Genomic DNA, 17,672 nt, shown 5'->3' with positions numbered 1-17,672 from the left:
TAACACTGTATTAGGGGGGAATAGAACCCATAATCACCTAAGTGACATATTAGAGTGGGCACTTTCTTACCATAGAGAATAATATCAAACCCTGACTGAGAATTACCTTTGGCTCCTACTGAAAATACGCCATCAGCAAGGCTGTAGAGATGCATTCATATAAGCAAACTGTGCAGCTGAGAGCAGCATGGTTGAACTGTCTGGTTTAATTAGTTTGCTAATGATTATCTTTCATCATTAAATTTTGAAAAGCAACTACTTCCTTCTGCTCAAAATGACCCAGACATTCAATTGTACACTGATTAAAAAAAAGCTAATTGTTTCAGCTCAAATCTTTTATCAATACTCTGTTGATGCTTTTCTCATTTGACTGGTATGGCTCTGTGTATAAAAAGCTGGGAAACAGTGAAAAGCTTAATCAGATTGCTTGTTTTATCCAATAAAACCTAGAAATATTCAGATTACATCCATGCAAGACAGAAAAACAGCTAATCCTCACACTTAAAAAGCTGGAACCAGGCGAGGATTTTTGCATTTTAGCGTCACCAATGATCTAAAATCGGTGATTACTCATCATGTATGGTCTCTACAGCATCGCCTCCATCTAAAAGCATCTCACATGACCCTTTCCCCCTCATCCACTGATGCAAAATGACTCCTCGAATTGCAGACGGCTCCGAGCCAGACGTGACAAACAACACTGAGGCTGAATGAGTGCAAAGTGTGCAGCAACAGACAGCGAGGCAGCTGAACCGAGCTCGTACTCTATTTTAGAATCAGACCCTTCTCTTCCCCACAACGCCGCTCTCTGATCCCTCTGCTCGTATGAGTGCACTCATCTACATACACGCATGCACAAACAAACACACACGCAACTGTGGCTTGCACATGGATGTCAGCAGATTCGAAACCTTCTGCTCAGACACACGCATACACTCATGCACATCCAGACAGAATGAAAAATGCATGCTGTAAACTTTCAGCTGGGTCTCTTTGCCTCGTTCCTCACTACTCTCATCTCATCTCATCTCATCCCACAGGCGCTACCTCTCTGCCTCTTCTGCTACCTCTCACAAACATACATTTCCTGAGCTGGAGCTCCTCTATAGCGCCGCGTTGCCTAGTTAACCTCATCCTGCTTTATGGCACTGACACACAGCTGGTGGTGGGCACACTAACAAGGCCGAAGAAGAAAAGGACTTGGACTCCTTCAGACTGAAGTGGTGAATGGAAACAGAAAGGGCTTCACTGGGCTGCAGGGGCTCTCATATTCTCAGACAATACAGCTCATTTGTCAAGGTGACCCAAACTGTTCTCCTCATTCTCTGCGATTTGTACATGCCAGTGTTTGTTTACAGAGCATCAATATAAGACTCTAGAAGAGCAGCTTGGCACCAGGCAATCAATCTTTTCCCCTTCTTCCGCTCACTTTTCGATCATTTTCCCTCTGGACTAAAGTTGGTTTGCAAGATAGAGCACAGTGCTACAATGTGAAGATGAAACAGTGTGAAGCAGCCAGCAGCAATCAGCAGCAATCCAGTTTCTATAGAGTATCTTTGATGTCATGTCCAGGTGACAGCACTGGAGGTGGACCAAAATAAGGTCTGATCCTGGCAGATATTCAACACATGTTGTTTGCTGAGGGGAAAAAAGGCTCTGATTTACATAATAGACTTCACAAACACCTGTTCAAGTGTTCAGATCTGTTTCCACAATTACATCACCCAACAGAAGGCATCCTCACCTCTGATTCCTTTAGTCACCAGGGAAGGAACATTTGTGGAAGATTCAAGCTTTCCTCACATGAAGAACAAGATCTCTGGAGATCATGAAACCATGTAAAGGGCACACTAACAAGGCTACTTGGTGGGATGATGATTTATGCATGAACCTACATGGCTCGTAAATATAGACCAATATTAAAAGCTTTGACCTGTAAATAATTAAAGATATCCCAAACGGGTGCGATTTGTGCGCGTCTCGGGGGCTGGAGATGGTGCGGAGGGGAAGGCATTGATTGGTAGACAGGAAGAAATACTTATTACACTTGCATTTCATTAGATATGCGAGAAGCACTCTAAAACGATCAGAATTAACTCCCCGGTGTTTTCGCACCAGATGCTCCAAAAGTGCGTTTTCTTCCCCCTGAAGGCAACCAAGAAATTAAAGCACTTCATCTGAGCGGTCTGAGGCGCCTTGAGATGTGACACACTGACCAATTGACTGATCTCATAAAGCACGCATGCGATTAAAGGCATGTTCTGGCGTTTCACTCTTACCGTGTCCTACAAACCAAAGACGCGTCTTAATGGTGCAATCCTCCGGAATGTAAGCGGTGCGCCTCGGTGCAGGTGGAGCTCTCCAAAGCTTCCCGGAGGGTGCAGAGACGGCAAAAACGACGGAAACAAGGGGTGAAACAGCACTTTGCAGAGGCAGAAGAGAAGCGAGAGGTGGTGGTGGGGGGGGAGGAGGAGGAGGAGGATGAGTGCGTAACCGAGCGCTCCAGGTGCTGGACTTTTCTCACTCCCTCCTCAACATTATCCTGTCCTCAGTGAGCAGCAGCAGCCCTATACGCGCCGGTCATCCCGTCAGACGCTGTCAGTTTGGAATAGATGCGCACGGAGAGAGAGAGAGAGAGAGAGAGAGAGAGAGAGAGAGAGCAAGGTGCTTCCTTCGTCCCCCCTCCTCACCAGCAGCAAACGCCGAGGGGGAGAAGAAGCGAGATCCGTTTGAACAAAGAGGCAAGCGGTGACAGGCAGACGGCTCCAGCGCCCCCCATTCAAAGTGAGGAGGTGGGGGAGAAAACGAGAGTGGGAGGGGAGAGTAGAGGGGTGAAAAGGGGGGAGGAGGGGTGCACTTTATATGACCATAATCCGATTCCTACATAAGGCTGATCCGGTGTCTGTGAACTAAATTAGAATTTACCCACGAGCTTACAGTCTGACCATCAGTTCAACCCCCCACATGGACCCCCCATTTCTGCACATTTTTACACACATTTCAACCAGAAAAAAAAGAAAGAATGAAAGAAAGAAAATCAGGCAGCATCCATCTAATGAATATGCGTAGGAATAACATTACATCTGACTAATGCTGTGCAGAATTAATTGCAACAGCTGCCTGAGATGCATCTTCCCCAAAACCTGCCAGCAGGCCACATCTCCTCAGCTGCAGCCGGGTCAATACCCAGCAAACAGCATCCCTCCTCATCACGCTGCAAAAGAGGCAAAACTCCTCTGTTTGTTGCTGATGGCAGCTCTGAGCCACCTAAAGCAGCCCGACCAACAGGTTCAGCGCCTACACTGATTCCTGTCGGTGATAAAGTGAGAAGAAAGAGCAGCAGACTCCTCTTTGTTATTCATCATACTGTAGGTCTGCAGTCTGTTACTCTGTGCTCAAGATGGTTCTGAATTATGCATCTTCCCTGGTGAAATGAAGGCAGGAGTTGGTTTTGGAATCTTAATAGAGCCGCTAATCATGATAATCACAGTGACTCTAAAGTAAAAAATCTCTGAAAGCTGTGGAGAATTGAGCTTTACCTGTGTAGACAGGAGGCTTTGTAAGGGGCAAATAATGATAAATTAAACCTCATTTTAAACCAGCTGACTCACCTGTTGGTCACGAATCAGAAACTCTTGCTGTAAATCCAAACTTTGATCACATCTGCTTAAACTTCAGTTGAATTCAACTATAGATCTCAAAGATATCATGCTGAATTTTGAGGCATGTGTTTAAAAAAAGCATGTAAAGACATAATTCAGTTGATGGTGCAACCATGGATAAAATATTTCACTCAAACATCATGTACAGTATATTAGTCAAGCAGACACTGTGGTAAAAGAGGATTTTTTTTAACCTTAAAGCTACTTAAACTTGCATTAACTGATTATTGGGACACTGGGGGGAGCAACAAGCAGTGAACACAACACTTTTTCACATTATGAATGTGTAATGGTGAACATACATCAGACATGGAGTAGCATTCACTTGGAGTCATGTAGAGACTAAGGGTAAGTATTTCTTTTTTCCGAGAGAAAGTATCTGGTGCTTCAGCAGCCAAATGCTCCACCACAGTTTAACGCAAAAGTTTTGGGACCCCTGGGAATATTTTGTAGATTTTTGAAGTGAAATGAAGTAAACACAACCCCTGCAGCAAACCCACAGTGAAATTAATATTTCTTCAAATGTTAATGCACTGTTTCTTTTCATGGAAAATAAAGTAAAAATATTTGGCCCAGGGAACACAACAGAACTGAAGTGTTCACCCAGGATCGACATTCTCCAGATCCAAATCTTACTGAGCATCTGTGGGATGTCCCAGGATAATCCTGATCTAGGTAGGTCACACCCTGCAATCCACAGGACCCACAGAATTCACTGCTACCATCCCGGTGCCACAGGACATCCTCAGAGGTCCTGTGTCCATGCACCACTGGGTCAGAGGGGTTTCAGCAGCATAAAGGGGACCAACACATTATTAGGCAGGTGGTGATAATGTGATGCCTGATCAGAGTATGTCAAAGCAGGCTTACTAAGTTCTCACTCTGACTGGTGCTCTTATACACGTCACAAATACTTTTGCTATTCTGAGTTCATGGGATAAAAAATAACAATGAATGATGAGATCACTTTTATGTGTGTTTCCTGCAGGGGATGTATTTTTCTCATTTTATTAAAAAAACAAAAAACAAAAAAACAACTAAATATGAAACAAGATTTGCGTACATGCAACTGTATGTTCACCAGAAAGTTGGTGACTTTGGGCAGCTGCCCAACAGCTCTGCTGCTTATTTTGAAAATGACAATGATGAGTGACGTGAGACTGAACCAGAACAGTAAAACTGTGGAATATGAAACATACACGATGAGCTGAAAGATGCTGAAGCAAATCTATAGAGGGGTAAAGTAAAAGTAAAACTCTATGATAGGAGCATAAACATTCATAATTTAAGGTATGATCTTTCATAAATTTGAAAGCATAGAAGTTGTGCTGACATCTCAACATATTCTGTGAACTGTAATGCAGTGATTCTTTTTCAAACCCAGAAAGTGGGGACACTGCAGAGGAAGAGAGGACACCTGCATGAATATGACAGTCTTTATAGTTCATGTTTATACTTGCGGAGGAATTCAGAACTAACAGGGAGGTAAACAAGGTTGCATATAAGGGGAAAGATTTGTTATAATTCATCTGCAAAATCTGATCCTCAGAATTGAGGCCAAGGACAGATCTTCTGTCCAGAGTTCCACTGATCTGATTCCAGTCCTCAGAGGTTTGGGAGGCTCAGATAACAAGTGATCTTTGTGCACAGTGTAGACTTCTGACGTAAACACTGGGGGCATTGTGCCTTTTTTTTTTGTTGTAACCTGATATCTTTAGCACTGACAGTGATGTAAGAATAAATGTGGCACACATGTACATCCAGCTGACTCAGAAGCTTTTCCTTTTTCCTGTCAGCTCATAAACGTACAGCAGAAAGGCTGCAGAACCAAGTGACTAGACAAGACACCGTATGTGACAGCGAACCCTGAGCCAAACATTTTCTGGGCAAATGGTTCAGTCAACCATCAAAATACCTCGTCATGCTTGATGTCTATGTGTTTCTCTTTGTTTCACAATAACTGCACAGAATGCAAATTTAAAGAAAAGTTCCCCCAAAATCTCCATTTCAAATGAAAAAATTCAGATAAAACAAAGCTGCCTGATGTCTCAGTTCAATATATTTTAGTCATATTTAATCGTATTTAGTGTGTAAACATAGTTGGTTTTGCCTCTAATCTCGTTGCAAATGTTAGTGCTTGGCTTGATTTTGTTGGCATCCAACCACAATAGAGTGTTTTATAACACTTTTATGAGGCAGAGGGAGAAAATATATGCAAATTGCAGTCACTGACTTACAAACACACACAAGAACAGTTGTGCACCATGACTTCAGAGCACATTGCACTGACTTACATTCCTTTCCTGGAGATTTACTGTAACCTTAACCTTAAGTGCAGCTTGCTGGACCCTGGCTTTAACCTAAACCTAACCTTAAAGGTGGAGTATGCATTCCTAATCTAACACACTTTCCATCAGATTCCGTGAACAGGGCAACAAACAACAAAGTGGCTCAACTGATCCACACAACACTATTCTAATTTGTATTTTGTGCTTGTGCATGCTCATTCTCATGCACAGGACACGGGGTAAAGGCTGTAGTGTGAGTTACAATCAACTTGGCACGTTAACTATCTAAAAATCAACAATTTTCCTCCAGAACTGCAGACTCTCCCTTTAAAACACATGTCCACCTTAAAATGAAATTATTTACATTCTGGTTATTTCCTCTTTCACTCCATTAGGAAGACTCATCCCCATAATGTGGCTGTATAAATAGATTTAGTTCCCTACAGTGTGAGTAACACTTGGACCACACGCAGGAAAACAAGCAGCAGTAAACATCTTGCACTGATGCTCCTGATCCTGTCAGTGTGTTTATTTTACAAGCATTTGCAGACAACTTTGTTGACAGGGCCCTCATCAGCACTGTGCGAGTGATGGGGAAAACAGAGACAAACCGAGCAGTGGGGGATTCATCAGGCTCTTACAGCATCCCGAATTCCCTCAGAACACGACAGGAGGAGGAGCGGGAAGAGATGCAGAAGCACTTAACACAGCTCTGAGAGTTTTACTGCAAAGGCCTGGAGGAGCTGCTCCAGGGAGCTGTGAACGTGTGAAATACCCCGAGATTATCAGCACACTAAAACTTACTTTGCGGGATGGAAATATTTGTTCTCTGCTGTATTTTATTTGCTTTGTAGCTGCACTGCTGCAGCACGGGGGATGTTATATAGACAAAATACCCTAAATTACATTTATTCAACATCTATTTCACTGCTGGAACAGAAAGTGGACAACAGAGTCTGTTTAGGCTCAAAGTGTATGAGAATAAATATTGGATTGCACAGTTTTATAGCACACACATACTGTTGTGCGCATATTGGAAGCGATTCATGCCCACACACACACACATGTGAAGAGAGGTTTGGCTCAGCCTTAATGTGAGCTGTGACTTTTAGAAATGTCAGGCGCTTCGCCAAACAGACAAACAGTGTCAATCACTCTCCAGCAAGGGAGCAGCCATCCACACACAACGGAGAACGCACAGCACACAAGGGAGGTGGGATGAGGATGATGACACAAAAACGACTACTGGAAAGCTATTATGGCATCTTAACGGGAGCAAAGTGACGCTTCCAAGAAACGCATGCTGCCCTCAGTAGGAAACAGAGAGAGTAATGAGGCTTTCAGTGGTGTCATGATTTCTTCATGCTGCTCGAGTTGCTGTGTTTAGACTCCCGGGTTTGCTTATTATTTGCTGGGCATGCTGTTAATAGGAAGAGATCAAACAAACCAGTAACCAAGCCACATAAAAAAGAGGGGAAACAGGATATCTCCCAGTGGAGAGGAGTCTAAACTGAACTGGATTTTATGAACTCTGGTCTGTGCTGATGGGGCAGACTTGGTTTAGCCTCCATGCTGAGTTTAATGTTTCCGAGCCAAGCGGCCCCATCTGGGCAGCAGGAGGAAAGTCATGGAGGAAGTCGGGGAGACGTGGTTGGCACCGACACTAACCACATGTAATACCTCCAAGCACAGGCCCACTGCTTTATGTTTGCTTTGGTCTAATTTTCCCTTCGCTGGGTCCTTTAATACAAGCTGCTATATAGATTACCATTACATGCGTTATGATATCTGTGGTAACTTCACTGAAGAAGAACTTTTGCTTAAAAGGCTTGAAGCTTTGCGTTGTGCTTCTGCAGAGGCAAGCATTTATTCAATGAATCACATTTTCAGACACTGCATAAGTAAAAGGCTTACAATATTATCAGTTATTTTGATCATAAAAGTTTGTTCTTTAAGATTTGGCCTTTATTTGCCATTCAGTGTAGGGAGATAGGAACTGGAGGTGCGACATGCAACAAAAGGACCCCAGGTAGGGGCCACACTTTACCATACCGTAACCACGAGACCACTAGTATGACCTGGAAGCTCATTCTAGGCCTTGGAAACAGTAGTTACAATTAGAAATCTTAACTGAAGATGCACTAAATAAGTCATAAGAAGAATCACATCAGAAAAGGTTGATGGAACATGCAAAATTAAAAACAACTTCCTGAATTTCCCCCAAAATTCCTTTATATTCACTTGATATGTCAAAAAGGAGTTAATGCACTTCATGGAAGATCGATGCAACTTTTCTGAATGTACATTGAGATAGTGAAGATTTAACTCACGTGAATGTTTAGCTGTTCCAGCTTGTAGAGACTCCAGGCTGTTTGAAACATGGTTGTTATCAGCTGACATGGGAGAAAAATAACAACCTGCTTACCTGAACAGAATTCCTGAAGGCCTCTTCTCATTTTTCTGCCAAAGGGCCACTAGTTCTGTTTGGTTCTTCTTTGGTTTATTCAGTCATGTGTAGCCTATACTGCCACCTTCTGACCACACTACACAGCCAGATTATTAGTTTCATCACAGTTAATTGGTAACAAACCTTTTAATTGTGTCATTTCAAAAGTTTGATTCAAATTTGCTTTGCACTCATTCTATGTAGCTTTTTAGTCATTAGCGGCAAAGTAAGTATTGGCTGGTGGTGGGGTTTTTAGGCAGTGTTGGTCTGTGTGTCAGTCAGTCCACAATGAATATCTCAAAAACTGGTCAATGGACTGTAATGAACTTTGGTGCCCACATTTAAGGCCTTGAGAACCAACGGTTAGGATTTTGAGGCTGACATTTGCAGTTTAAAGCTAAATATCTTGGATTTTGATGAAAAAACATATTTCTACACATTCATATCCCCTTCAGGACAAGTTTAAACGATTTCTGTGAAATTGCCCAGTGCTTATGGCCAAATACCTGCAAGACTAATGACAGTGGCAATCGGTCAAGTAATGTGGTAAACATGGAAGAAATTGTGCCTGCTTTTCAGTGGCGAGGGTGTTCATCTGTAGCCAAAACTTATGACTGAACTGCTCTCAATGTCTCAGTTAATGTCAAATCACTGTAGACTCCTCGCTTAACTCTCCAACTTTCTCCGTTGCACAATAATGCCAGATAAAATCATTTTAAAAGCATTTTTCCACAGCTTTGAACAGCATCTCACAGTCTTCATCAGCAGATACAGCTTGCCCAGTTGCCTTGGAGATGGTCCAGCTACCATCACATGATATAAGCACTGACCTCAGCTGATGGACGGCTGGGGAAAGATCGAGGAAGACATTCACATCCAGCGCCAGATGCCGTCTGTGATCAAAAATAGGTTACAATCTCCTCACAAATGTGACCGCTAGTTAGCATGTCATCACTGTTCAGGAAACCATGTATACCCAGAACATTAACTTTTCATGAGTTAAAACACTGCCCTCCTTTCAGCTTTGGGAAATGCATTTTTCAGAGATTCTAAATGAGTAATTTTACATCTGTTTACTGAAAACATCCAAAATCATCAGATCTGGAGCTGCATGGTTTTCTATTAACACTGGTGCACTAAGAATTGGACTTAGGTCATATGATGCCAACTTCATAATCTCAGTAACATCTATGCAACAACCAGTGTCTACTCATTATTAATGTGGAATGTGGTTGAAAGCACCTGAAAAAGCCATGAGTCAGGATTTATTTCATCATTTTGCTTTAGGCATCAATGTTTTTAAGACGGGACAGAACAGTAGTCTAAATTTATCTTGATGTTAAAAAAAATCTTAGAGTGGAATCAAAGAGGAAGATGATTTTGGCAGCCTGGATGAAAAAATAAAAGATCATAAACAGCAGTGGAGAGACTATAAGCAAACAAGGGAACAGAGAGTTTAGAGGAGGAGAGAACAAAAGGAGCTACAAATTCCCAAATCAAAAATAGTTTTGCAGTGATAATAGAAATGTTTGAGCTCCATGCCTTTGAGACAGAGTGAGGCTATTTTTGGTGATGCTTTTCTTTGGATTATTTTTGATCTTGTAAGTGTATTCATTTTTAGGGTCGATTTGTTTGCGCTTGCGTTTGTGTGTATCTACGCTCGTCTCACAGTTTGGCTGATGTGCGAGGGCTTTTAAATCAGACTGGACGACAGCTTTAAGACCCCCAACCCCCAACAACATACACACCCGCACGCAGACACACATGTAAGCACGCAAAATGAAAAAAAAAAAAAAAGAAGCAAAAAACCTTTTACATGCTCAATTAAGCACTGATCTACCTCAGCAGTTAAAATTCAGGTCATGTGTGGAGGAGCAGCTGTGAGTGTGAGTTTTATGTGTGTGTGTTGGTGCTTGTGTACTTTGAGTGTGATTGTGTACATTATCATGCATGATTGGGGTGTGTAGGTATGAATGAAATTATATGTTAGCATGTGTGTGTGTGTGTGTCTAATGAGCTCTTCTGTGCAGCATCTGTGGTCCGTGTCACACTTAGCCTTCGTCCCTCTCCTCCTCCTGCTTTCATCCAGTTTCTGTGGCAGTCGCTGTCATCACAGCCACAGATAAAAACCACACAGCTTTGAAAACAGGAAGCTCTGCTGTCAAAGCATTTGGCTATTACACTATCCTTAAGCCACACGTATACACCGACAAAGACACACTGCACACAGCAAGGAAGTTATTTATATTTCACCTTATGCCCACCCAGAGGTTATTCAAAGTGCCTTAGAATAGAATGTGAAAAAATAAAATAAATGCATTGAAATAAATGAATCAATAACAGTCAAGACAAGATGAATAAAGTGCACACAGATTTATAGAATAATTAAAACTGATTTATTAAAACAGCTAAAAAGACAATTAATAACATAAAAGCATGTGAGAAATAAAGTGTATAATGAAACAAAAAAGAACTGAATTAAAATTAAGTGAGTAAAAGTGCAGACAGGTTTAATAAAAGTACAGGCAGTTCGGACCAGATGTCATAATAATAATGATTTCTTAAAAGCAGCGGGGAAAAGAACAGGTGTCATTTAACTCTCAAAAATAGTTACATTTGAGGCAAGTCTAAATTCCAGCTGGAGCTGTTTCCAGCAGCGTAATGACTAAACACCATTTCACCGTGTCTGTTCTGAACTCTAGGCTCCAATAACTGACCAGTTCCTGCACATCTTAGCGACTGTCCAGGCCTCAGAACACACATTTCCAATATATTTTTGGTTCAGACCATTCAGATTTATTCCGCATAAGAAGGGACGCTCAATTCTACATTAATAAGTAATGTTTTCTCTCTTCTTGGTGTTTGTCAGTACTCTATCGGCAGCATTTTGAATGGGTTGCGATTGTCTGATGGTCTCATTAGTGAGGCCCGGAAAGGTGTGTGACAGCAGTCTACTCTACAGGTAACAGAAGCATGAAGGAGTTTTTCTGAATCTAGCTTGCCTATAAAGTGTCTCACTTTGTCATTCGGATGCCAGAAAGAGCATTTAGTCAATAATTTCAGTCTTGCTTTTATTTATTTTAGGAAAATTTGTTGCATCCAACTGCCTTAAAACAATGATGAAACAAGTCTATAGGACCAGAGTCATTCGGTAGAAATTCTAGATAGATATTGGTGTCGTCTGCGTAAAAATGACCCTGAAGTTTTAGAAAACTGGAAAAAAGGGAAGCATGTACAGATTGAAGAGAGGACCAAGAACTGCTTTCTCTCCTCTCATGTGTTACATGCATAAGTAACTACAGGAGCTTCAGTTCCTTGGATGCTGACAGTGCATGAAAACTCTTGTGTTCACTTTTGCAGCCAACAGCAGAACATTTGGTGTGTTTTGCTCGTGGGTGAGACATTTTAAAGTCAGCAGAAGCACCTCTAGACAGTAAATAAACCTGGTGAGGCAACTGCTCATTCTAATTGGCTCACCTGGATGCAGTGAGAGGCAGATTATTAAAAAAGTGAAAAAAAAAAAAAACTGTTATGTAGCAGCTCATTAGATACATACTGACCTGAAAAGCTGGAGGCTATCTAGTTGTTGAGGGACTTGAGAAATGGCTGAAGTCAAGGTCTTTATATCTTAACAGTTTTTACTTTACACCTCCACGTTTAAAACAACCTCAAAACACAATAAAAATGAATTTTCACCATGTGTCCTTTAACTTAATTTGCTGTTTAAAACCAGGGTTGGGCCCCTTTACCTCGACTATGCTTTAAGCTCCACCAATCTTTCATGCTGTAACTCCACTCGGAACTGCACCACTTTACTTGTTCTGCTCATATCTTCTCTGCTCTCTGCTGTACTGTAGTCTTCTAACTCTAAGTTAATCTACTTAAAGTCCCTGCTCCTCTGTCCTGTAAAGTACCTATATCCTACTGTAACTTCACACTGTGATAAAAATTGCACTATAATGAAAGAATGAACCAAGTGGGTCTTTATTTCTTCACCGCTGCAGGTAAGACATGCCCTAGTTGGCCTGATTATAGAGTGTGTTTCCTTCTTATTGCCTCACTCTGCCTCCCTGACACTGAGAGAAATCTGACTAAATGATCAACTAGATCTTCAGACTCCCTCCTTAACCTACTTTACTCCAGTTTTAACCCTGTTTCATCACCCAGGTCTTCTATCTAGGCTTCTTTTTTTTCAGTCTCATTCTATTTTGCTAAAAAACATGCTCCACTTTCTCTCTGTGTCGACCAATGATGCTTCACGATGTTCAAGGACTATATTTCATAACGGAGTAAACACCGCTCCAGAAGCCTTTCATAATGTCGTGTCTTTGTCTCCTACCAGCCCTCTCTGCTGCTTGCTTTTGAGGTGGAAAACATGGACCATGGCCATCTCCAATCACTGCAAACACAGGCTGCTCTCCACAGAAATATAATTCTCTCTTTAGCTAAGAGGATGCTAGCTTGGTCCACAAGTGAAAGCGCAAATCAGATCACATATATATTGTGAAATCATGAAGAACACTTCACGGAGAACCTCCAGTGGTTTTGTTGGTGATGTTGATTAGTTTTTTATCTCCAAACCTTCACATTAACCCTGAAATTTAAACTCTTTCTCCCTTTTTCTCTGTCTCTATCTTTCAGACACACACTCACAGTAAACGCTTCTAATGAAAATGCCCATCTGTGTGTGTTTTCCTAATTGCAATACATTTGGCTTGTCACAACATTAGCGCGGCATGAATCCAACATATTTTTTCAAGCATAAAAGCTCCCGTGGAAATATGGTGCATCTTGAAGTTACACGACTGTTATAGGAACGCTAATAAACACTTTAACACAATCTCATAGAAACTCTATCAGGTTGGTGTACGAATATCCTTGAACCTCAGACTTTTTGGGGGGCCTTTAATTGGAAATAGGTTGTAAATGCAGCATCATCTATGACAGCTGATATGAAGAACTTGTTAGCAAATAGTTGCTCATTTACGCATCAGACAGATACAGAGCAACATTAGCTTTCATTTGGAGTCATGTCTAATATCTCCTCTATTTTCATCTCTGTTTTTCAACTTCTGAGGGAAATATCTGAGTCTATAGCTGCTAAATGCTCCACTATGCTCACCAGCCAAACCCCTAGCCGGGTCTGTCTGCAGCTTGGTGCTGAGCAGGTAGTGTGCAGTCAGTTATTTGGAGCTCTTTTGCTGGAAATAGCTGCCTGCTGTGGCTAAAAAAACATTGTGTTAAAAGCGATCCAAACCAGTGAATTTGTGGGCTTGACAGCTACACAATGAGCTGAGAGCAGCTGCAAAGCTCTGTGAAGCTGAGTCGCAACTTGCTACATTGTTATTATGAAAAATATTAAGCTTTTAAGGAGCCACAGCGAAACTAGCACTTCAGAAAAGTCAGAAAAACTCATTAAAAATTCCACTGACATCAGAAAATCACACCAATAATCAGAAAACACAGCTCTGGAACAGCGAATGTCTCTACAGTATATTGTTTGTCAGGCCATATGTGTAGGTAATGAAAGATATTTATTGTTGTATGTGTAATTTTTACCTTTTATGGTGGCAGAGATTGACAAATTTGAAGAAGAAATACTTCAAAAGAATGCGAACTATTATAACATTATGGACATGAATGAAACCGAGTTATAATTATGTAAATGTAAATAATGCTGCATGTGTTTTTTCTGTGCTCAGTTTTTCCATTTCTAACTGATTCTCATGCCGTGGATGCTGATTTGCCTCAGCATAGGAAAGCAAACACTGGGAACATGTTTTTCCTTTAATCCAAGGGGAAAAAATGCTGAATGGGAGCTTTCTTTCATTGACGTGGATGTGACATCAGGACTTCCACACTATATGTCACATCATTTATATCCTTTAGTGAGCTTTCAGTGGTGCTGGTAGGTGGAGCTTCTTCAAACAGAGGCAGACGAACTGTCCCCCCCTTTGTTTACAGCTTCATATTTACAGTAGAAACGTGACGGCAGTATCGACCACCAGAATGCAAATGAAGGTATTTCCCAAAATGTCAAGCTATTCTTTGAAGTACAGGCTAAATGTCCATTAACTCTAAAATTTGCCCTTCATACCTCATTGTGATTCTGTGCAACCAGGTCGTCCTTCATTTGCCCACTAGACTCTGAACATCCCTCTCCTGTGTGTCTGTTGCGTTGCCTGTCTGCTGAGGTGAGGGCGGCGTGTTGTGTGAGGATTATGCAGACGGGCCTGTAAATCCTTCAGCAGCAGAAATATCCATGCTTCACGGCTGCACATCACAGCACCACTGTGTCGTCCTTGACAGAATGAGCCACTTAAAAGCGCAGGAACCTTTCTTCTTCTGTCTCGTTTCTAAGACACCTGAACACAAGCCCATGCACACTCACAGACACACACCTCACCAGCAGGCCACGTTGATCAGCTGGTCTTTAACCTCCTGGGTATAAAGGGCAGTCTAATTGAAACCTCAGCAGCCTCTGGAGAGCTGAACTGTGACATTCAGAGCCCTGATAGCAGGTCGCCTTCTTTTGCCCTCCGTCTCCTCCTTTCTGCAGCGCTGGGCCACTAATGGTCTCATCACTGCAATGCAACCAGTCGTTCTTTCTCTGTGTTTCGCTCCCTGGTGCCACTTCTGTGCTAATAAACATTTGGTGCAACTTTCTTGAAGGACACCAAGATGTTTCCGTCTGTCCTCGGTGCTCCGACGAATCAGGCCTCAGACACAGGAAGCTCTCTGAAACTTCTGCAACACCTCTGCTATCACTCACTGACACCATAGAATTACAGATGTGAAATAAACTTTGTGTTGTAAAAACCTTAACAGGGCAAAATTGTTGTCATCTGCATCACCCTGTACATGTAACTCAGTGTGGCTTCACATTAGGGAGGATGAGGTGCAGGGTGCAGTCAGAGTGATCTTTTAGGGCCATCTAGTGGGTGGAATCGGTGTCACCACAATAAGTTAAACCCTTAAAAAAATTTAAAACAGGAAGAAGAAAAGGAAAAAGAGTGACATTAAAGTGACAGAGCACAATGAATAAAAGACAGCAGAATTAAATGTGCACGAGCTGAAATAAAATAAAAAGACAACAATTTCTCTCTTCTGTGTGTGGAAGAAAGGATTATTTTTCTTATATAGTACAAATTGTGAAAGAAGAAAACAAAATACAGCACGATTGCCCCCAATAGAGGGTTGCAGAGACCATATTGAAATTAAAAAAATAGGGAAAACAAGCAAAAGAAAAGTGATTACATATTTAAAGTGAATGTTCCTGCACTTTCCACTAAGAGACCTGTTTACAAATATATTTTACAAATATAAATAAAAGAAGATCTGAAATAAATGTTGTGTTTTCAAATAAAAGTCTCCTAACAAACTAAACAACAATAATAAAGAAAAAGTTCCTTTGCAAATGAAAATCAATGTAGGTATATTTTGCCTGATTCATACGTTTCAGGATTTATTTCCTGGCCACAATTGTTTATTTATATATGTATACATGTATTTAATTAATACTCAATTAAATTGAATTTTATAGTTTTTTTTTTTTTGCTTTATTTAGTGGTGCAAGTAAGTTCATTAATTTAAGAACTGTACGTCAAAATAATCTGAAGGTGTTTGTCTTTACTTGAGTATTTCAAGGTTTAGTCATGAAGTTACTTCATTACAAAACAAACTCATAGAAGATGATTTATGGAAGTAACCAAGAAGACAGAGTCGTGTCAATGATCAGCTACAGTGCTGTGATTTCACTCATACATGAATGTATTAGCAGTAATAGTTCAAAATTCACATGGGCCAATGACCTGCATGATGAGAACTTTAACTCTTAATGCCAGTAAAACAAAACTGACATTTGCTTACTGGTGTTGGAGTATTTATACAGAGTGTTATTCCTATTTATTCCCAATTAAGGAATCTGAGTACTTCCTGTGTGTCACTGTATGATACAACATAATAAATTAAGCTGCGAAATGTGTCTAAAACCTCAACCTTTTTAATCACACAGTAAAAAAAGTAAAGTCATGTGTTTATACTTATACTTAAGTAAAAATAACAGTAAGTAGTACAAAAATTAAAAGTGCTTGTTATGCAGAACGGCTTTTTTTCTGAAAAATTAATATCATTTGAATGAAATTTCTGATGCATTCATGTGTTCATCACTTTAATATGGGAGGTGGTAAAGGTGATTTAACTACTTTATAGTCTGTGTGCTGGGTATCTTGTAGATTTTCCCTCAGAGATTGATAAAATGTATCTTATTTATAACATCAGATCAAAATGTATTTGTTTATTAGATTTGTATCATTAAAGTAAACATGCAAAATGAGTAAAGCTATTAAATAAATGTAGAAGAAAAGCACAATATTTGCGTCTGAAATGCAGTGGAGTTGAAGTATAAAGTAGTGGAAAATTGCATTGCTTAAATAAAGTACAAGTACCTCAAAACTGTATGAAAGTTAAACCCTTAAGTAATTCTACTTAGTTACTTTTCACCACTGTCTGCATGTTGATACATCGATAAAACAGTATACGAACAAGAGGCTGTTTTTCTTTGTACTGGAGTTTTGCCAAGTCAGTTTTTGTTTTCCTGTTTCTTACTTAAGAGTTTCATGCAGTCCAACATGGAGACAAAGCAGCTGTTTAAAGCTTCCTGTGAAAAGCCACTCTGCACCTGTTAAAGTAAAAACACAAGGGTCGTAGAGTTCAGTTCAAGTCAGGAGGAACCGAGCTGTCTGTGCTGTTCACAGCTTGTCCAACAGAGGTCACCTTCTGCCTCTGCTGCTGCCTCCTGATGAGGGTTTGTCCTCCTCAGAAGGAGCTGCAGTCCTCCTCCCATTCATCAGTCTGCCTTTATTCACACTGACAAAAGAGACATCAAATGGGGAGGTGTGGGAAAACACAACAATGCATTTCAGAACACAGACACGGACTAATATATGCAAAGTGGGAATAAAGGGTGCTCATGCAGTGTGTGTGCGTGTGTGTGTGTGTGTGTGTGTGTGTGTGTGTGTTTCTAATTTCTTTAGGTTTTTATTTTGTTCACCATCTTACAATTTAATCGCTCAATTTTACATAGTTAAGCAACAGCTACATTAAAGATTAAACATGTCTCTTTTTTTTTTTTTATTTTGGGAAATATTCATGAAAAAGGCGGGAATTCTCTCCTACAGCGATACAGTATCCATGCACCGAAACTCAAATATATTTTTACTCGCTGCCATTTTTGTCATTCTCTCTCAGCACCCACAGTCGGCAAAATGAACCTGA

General features: G+C 40.8%; 1 protein-coding gene across 1 annotated transcript in view; it reads right to left on the bottom strand.

Annotated features, from left to right (window-relative positions):
* The window catches only part of LOC111572332 (neurocan core protein), a 49,639-nt gene extending 46,979 nt beyond the window's left edge, over window positions 1–2,660 (bottom strand). The window contains exon 1 of the mRNA XM_023275972.3: window positions 2,280–2,660. The gene's annotated coding sequence lies outside the window, so the exon portion shown is untranslated. The remainder of the gene's footprint in view (window positions 1–2,279) is intronic.
* Between the last annotated feature and the right edge of the window lie 15,012 nt (window positions 2,661–17,672).

This window comes from Amphiprion ocellaris, chromosome 10, assembly GCF_022539595.1.
Source record: "Amphiprion ocellaris isolate individual 3 ecotype Okinawa chromosome 10, ASM2253959v1, whole genome shotgun sequence".
In the NCBI taxonomy this organism is placed as follows: Eukaryota; Metazoa; Chordata; class Actinopteri; family Pomacentridae; genus Amphiprion; species Amphiprion ocellaris.
The sequence above is the reverse complement of the archived record's forward strand: the minus strand, read 5'-3'. Positions and strand labels throughout refer to the sequence as shown.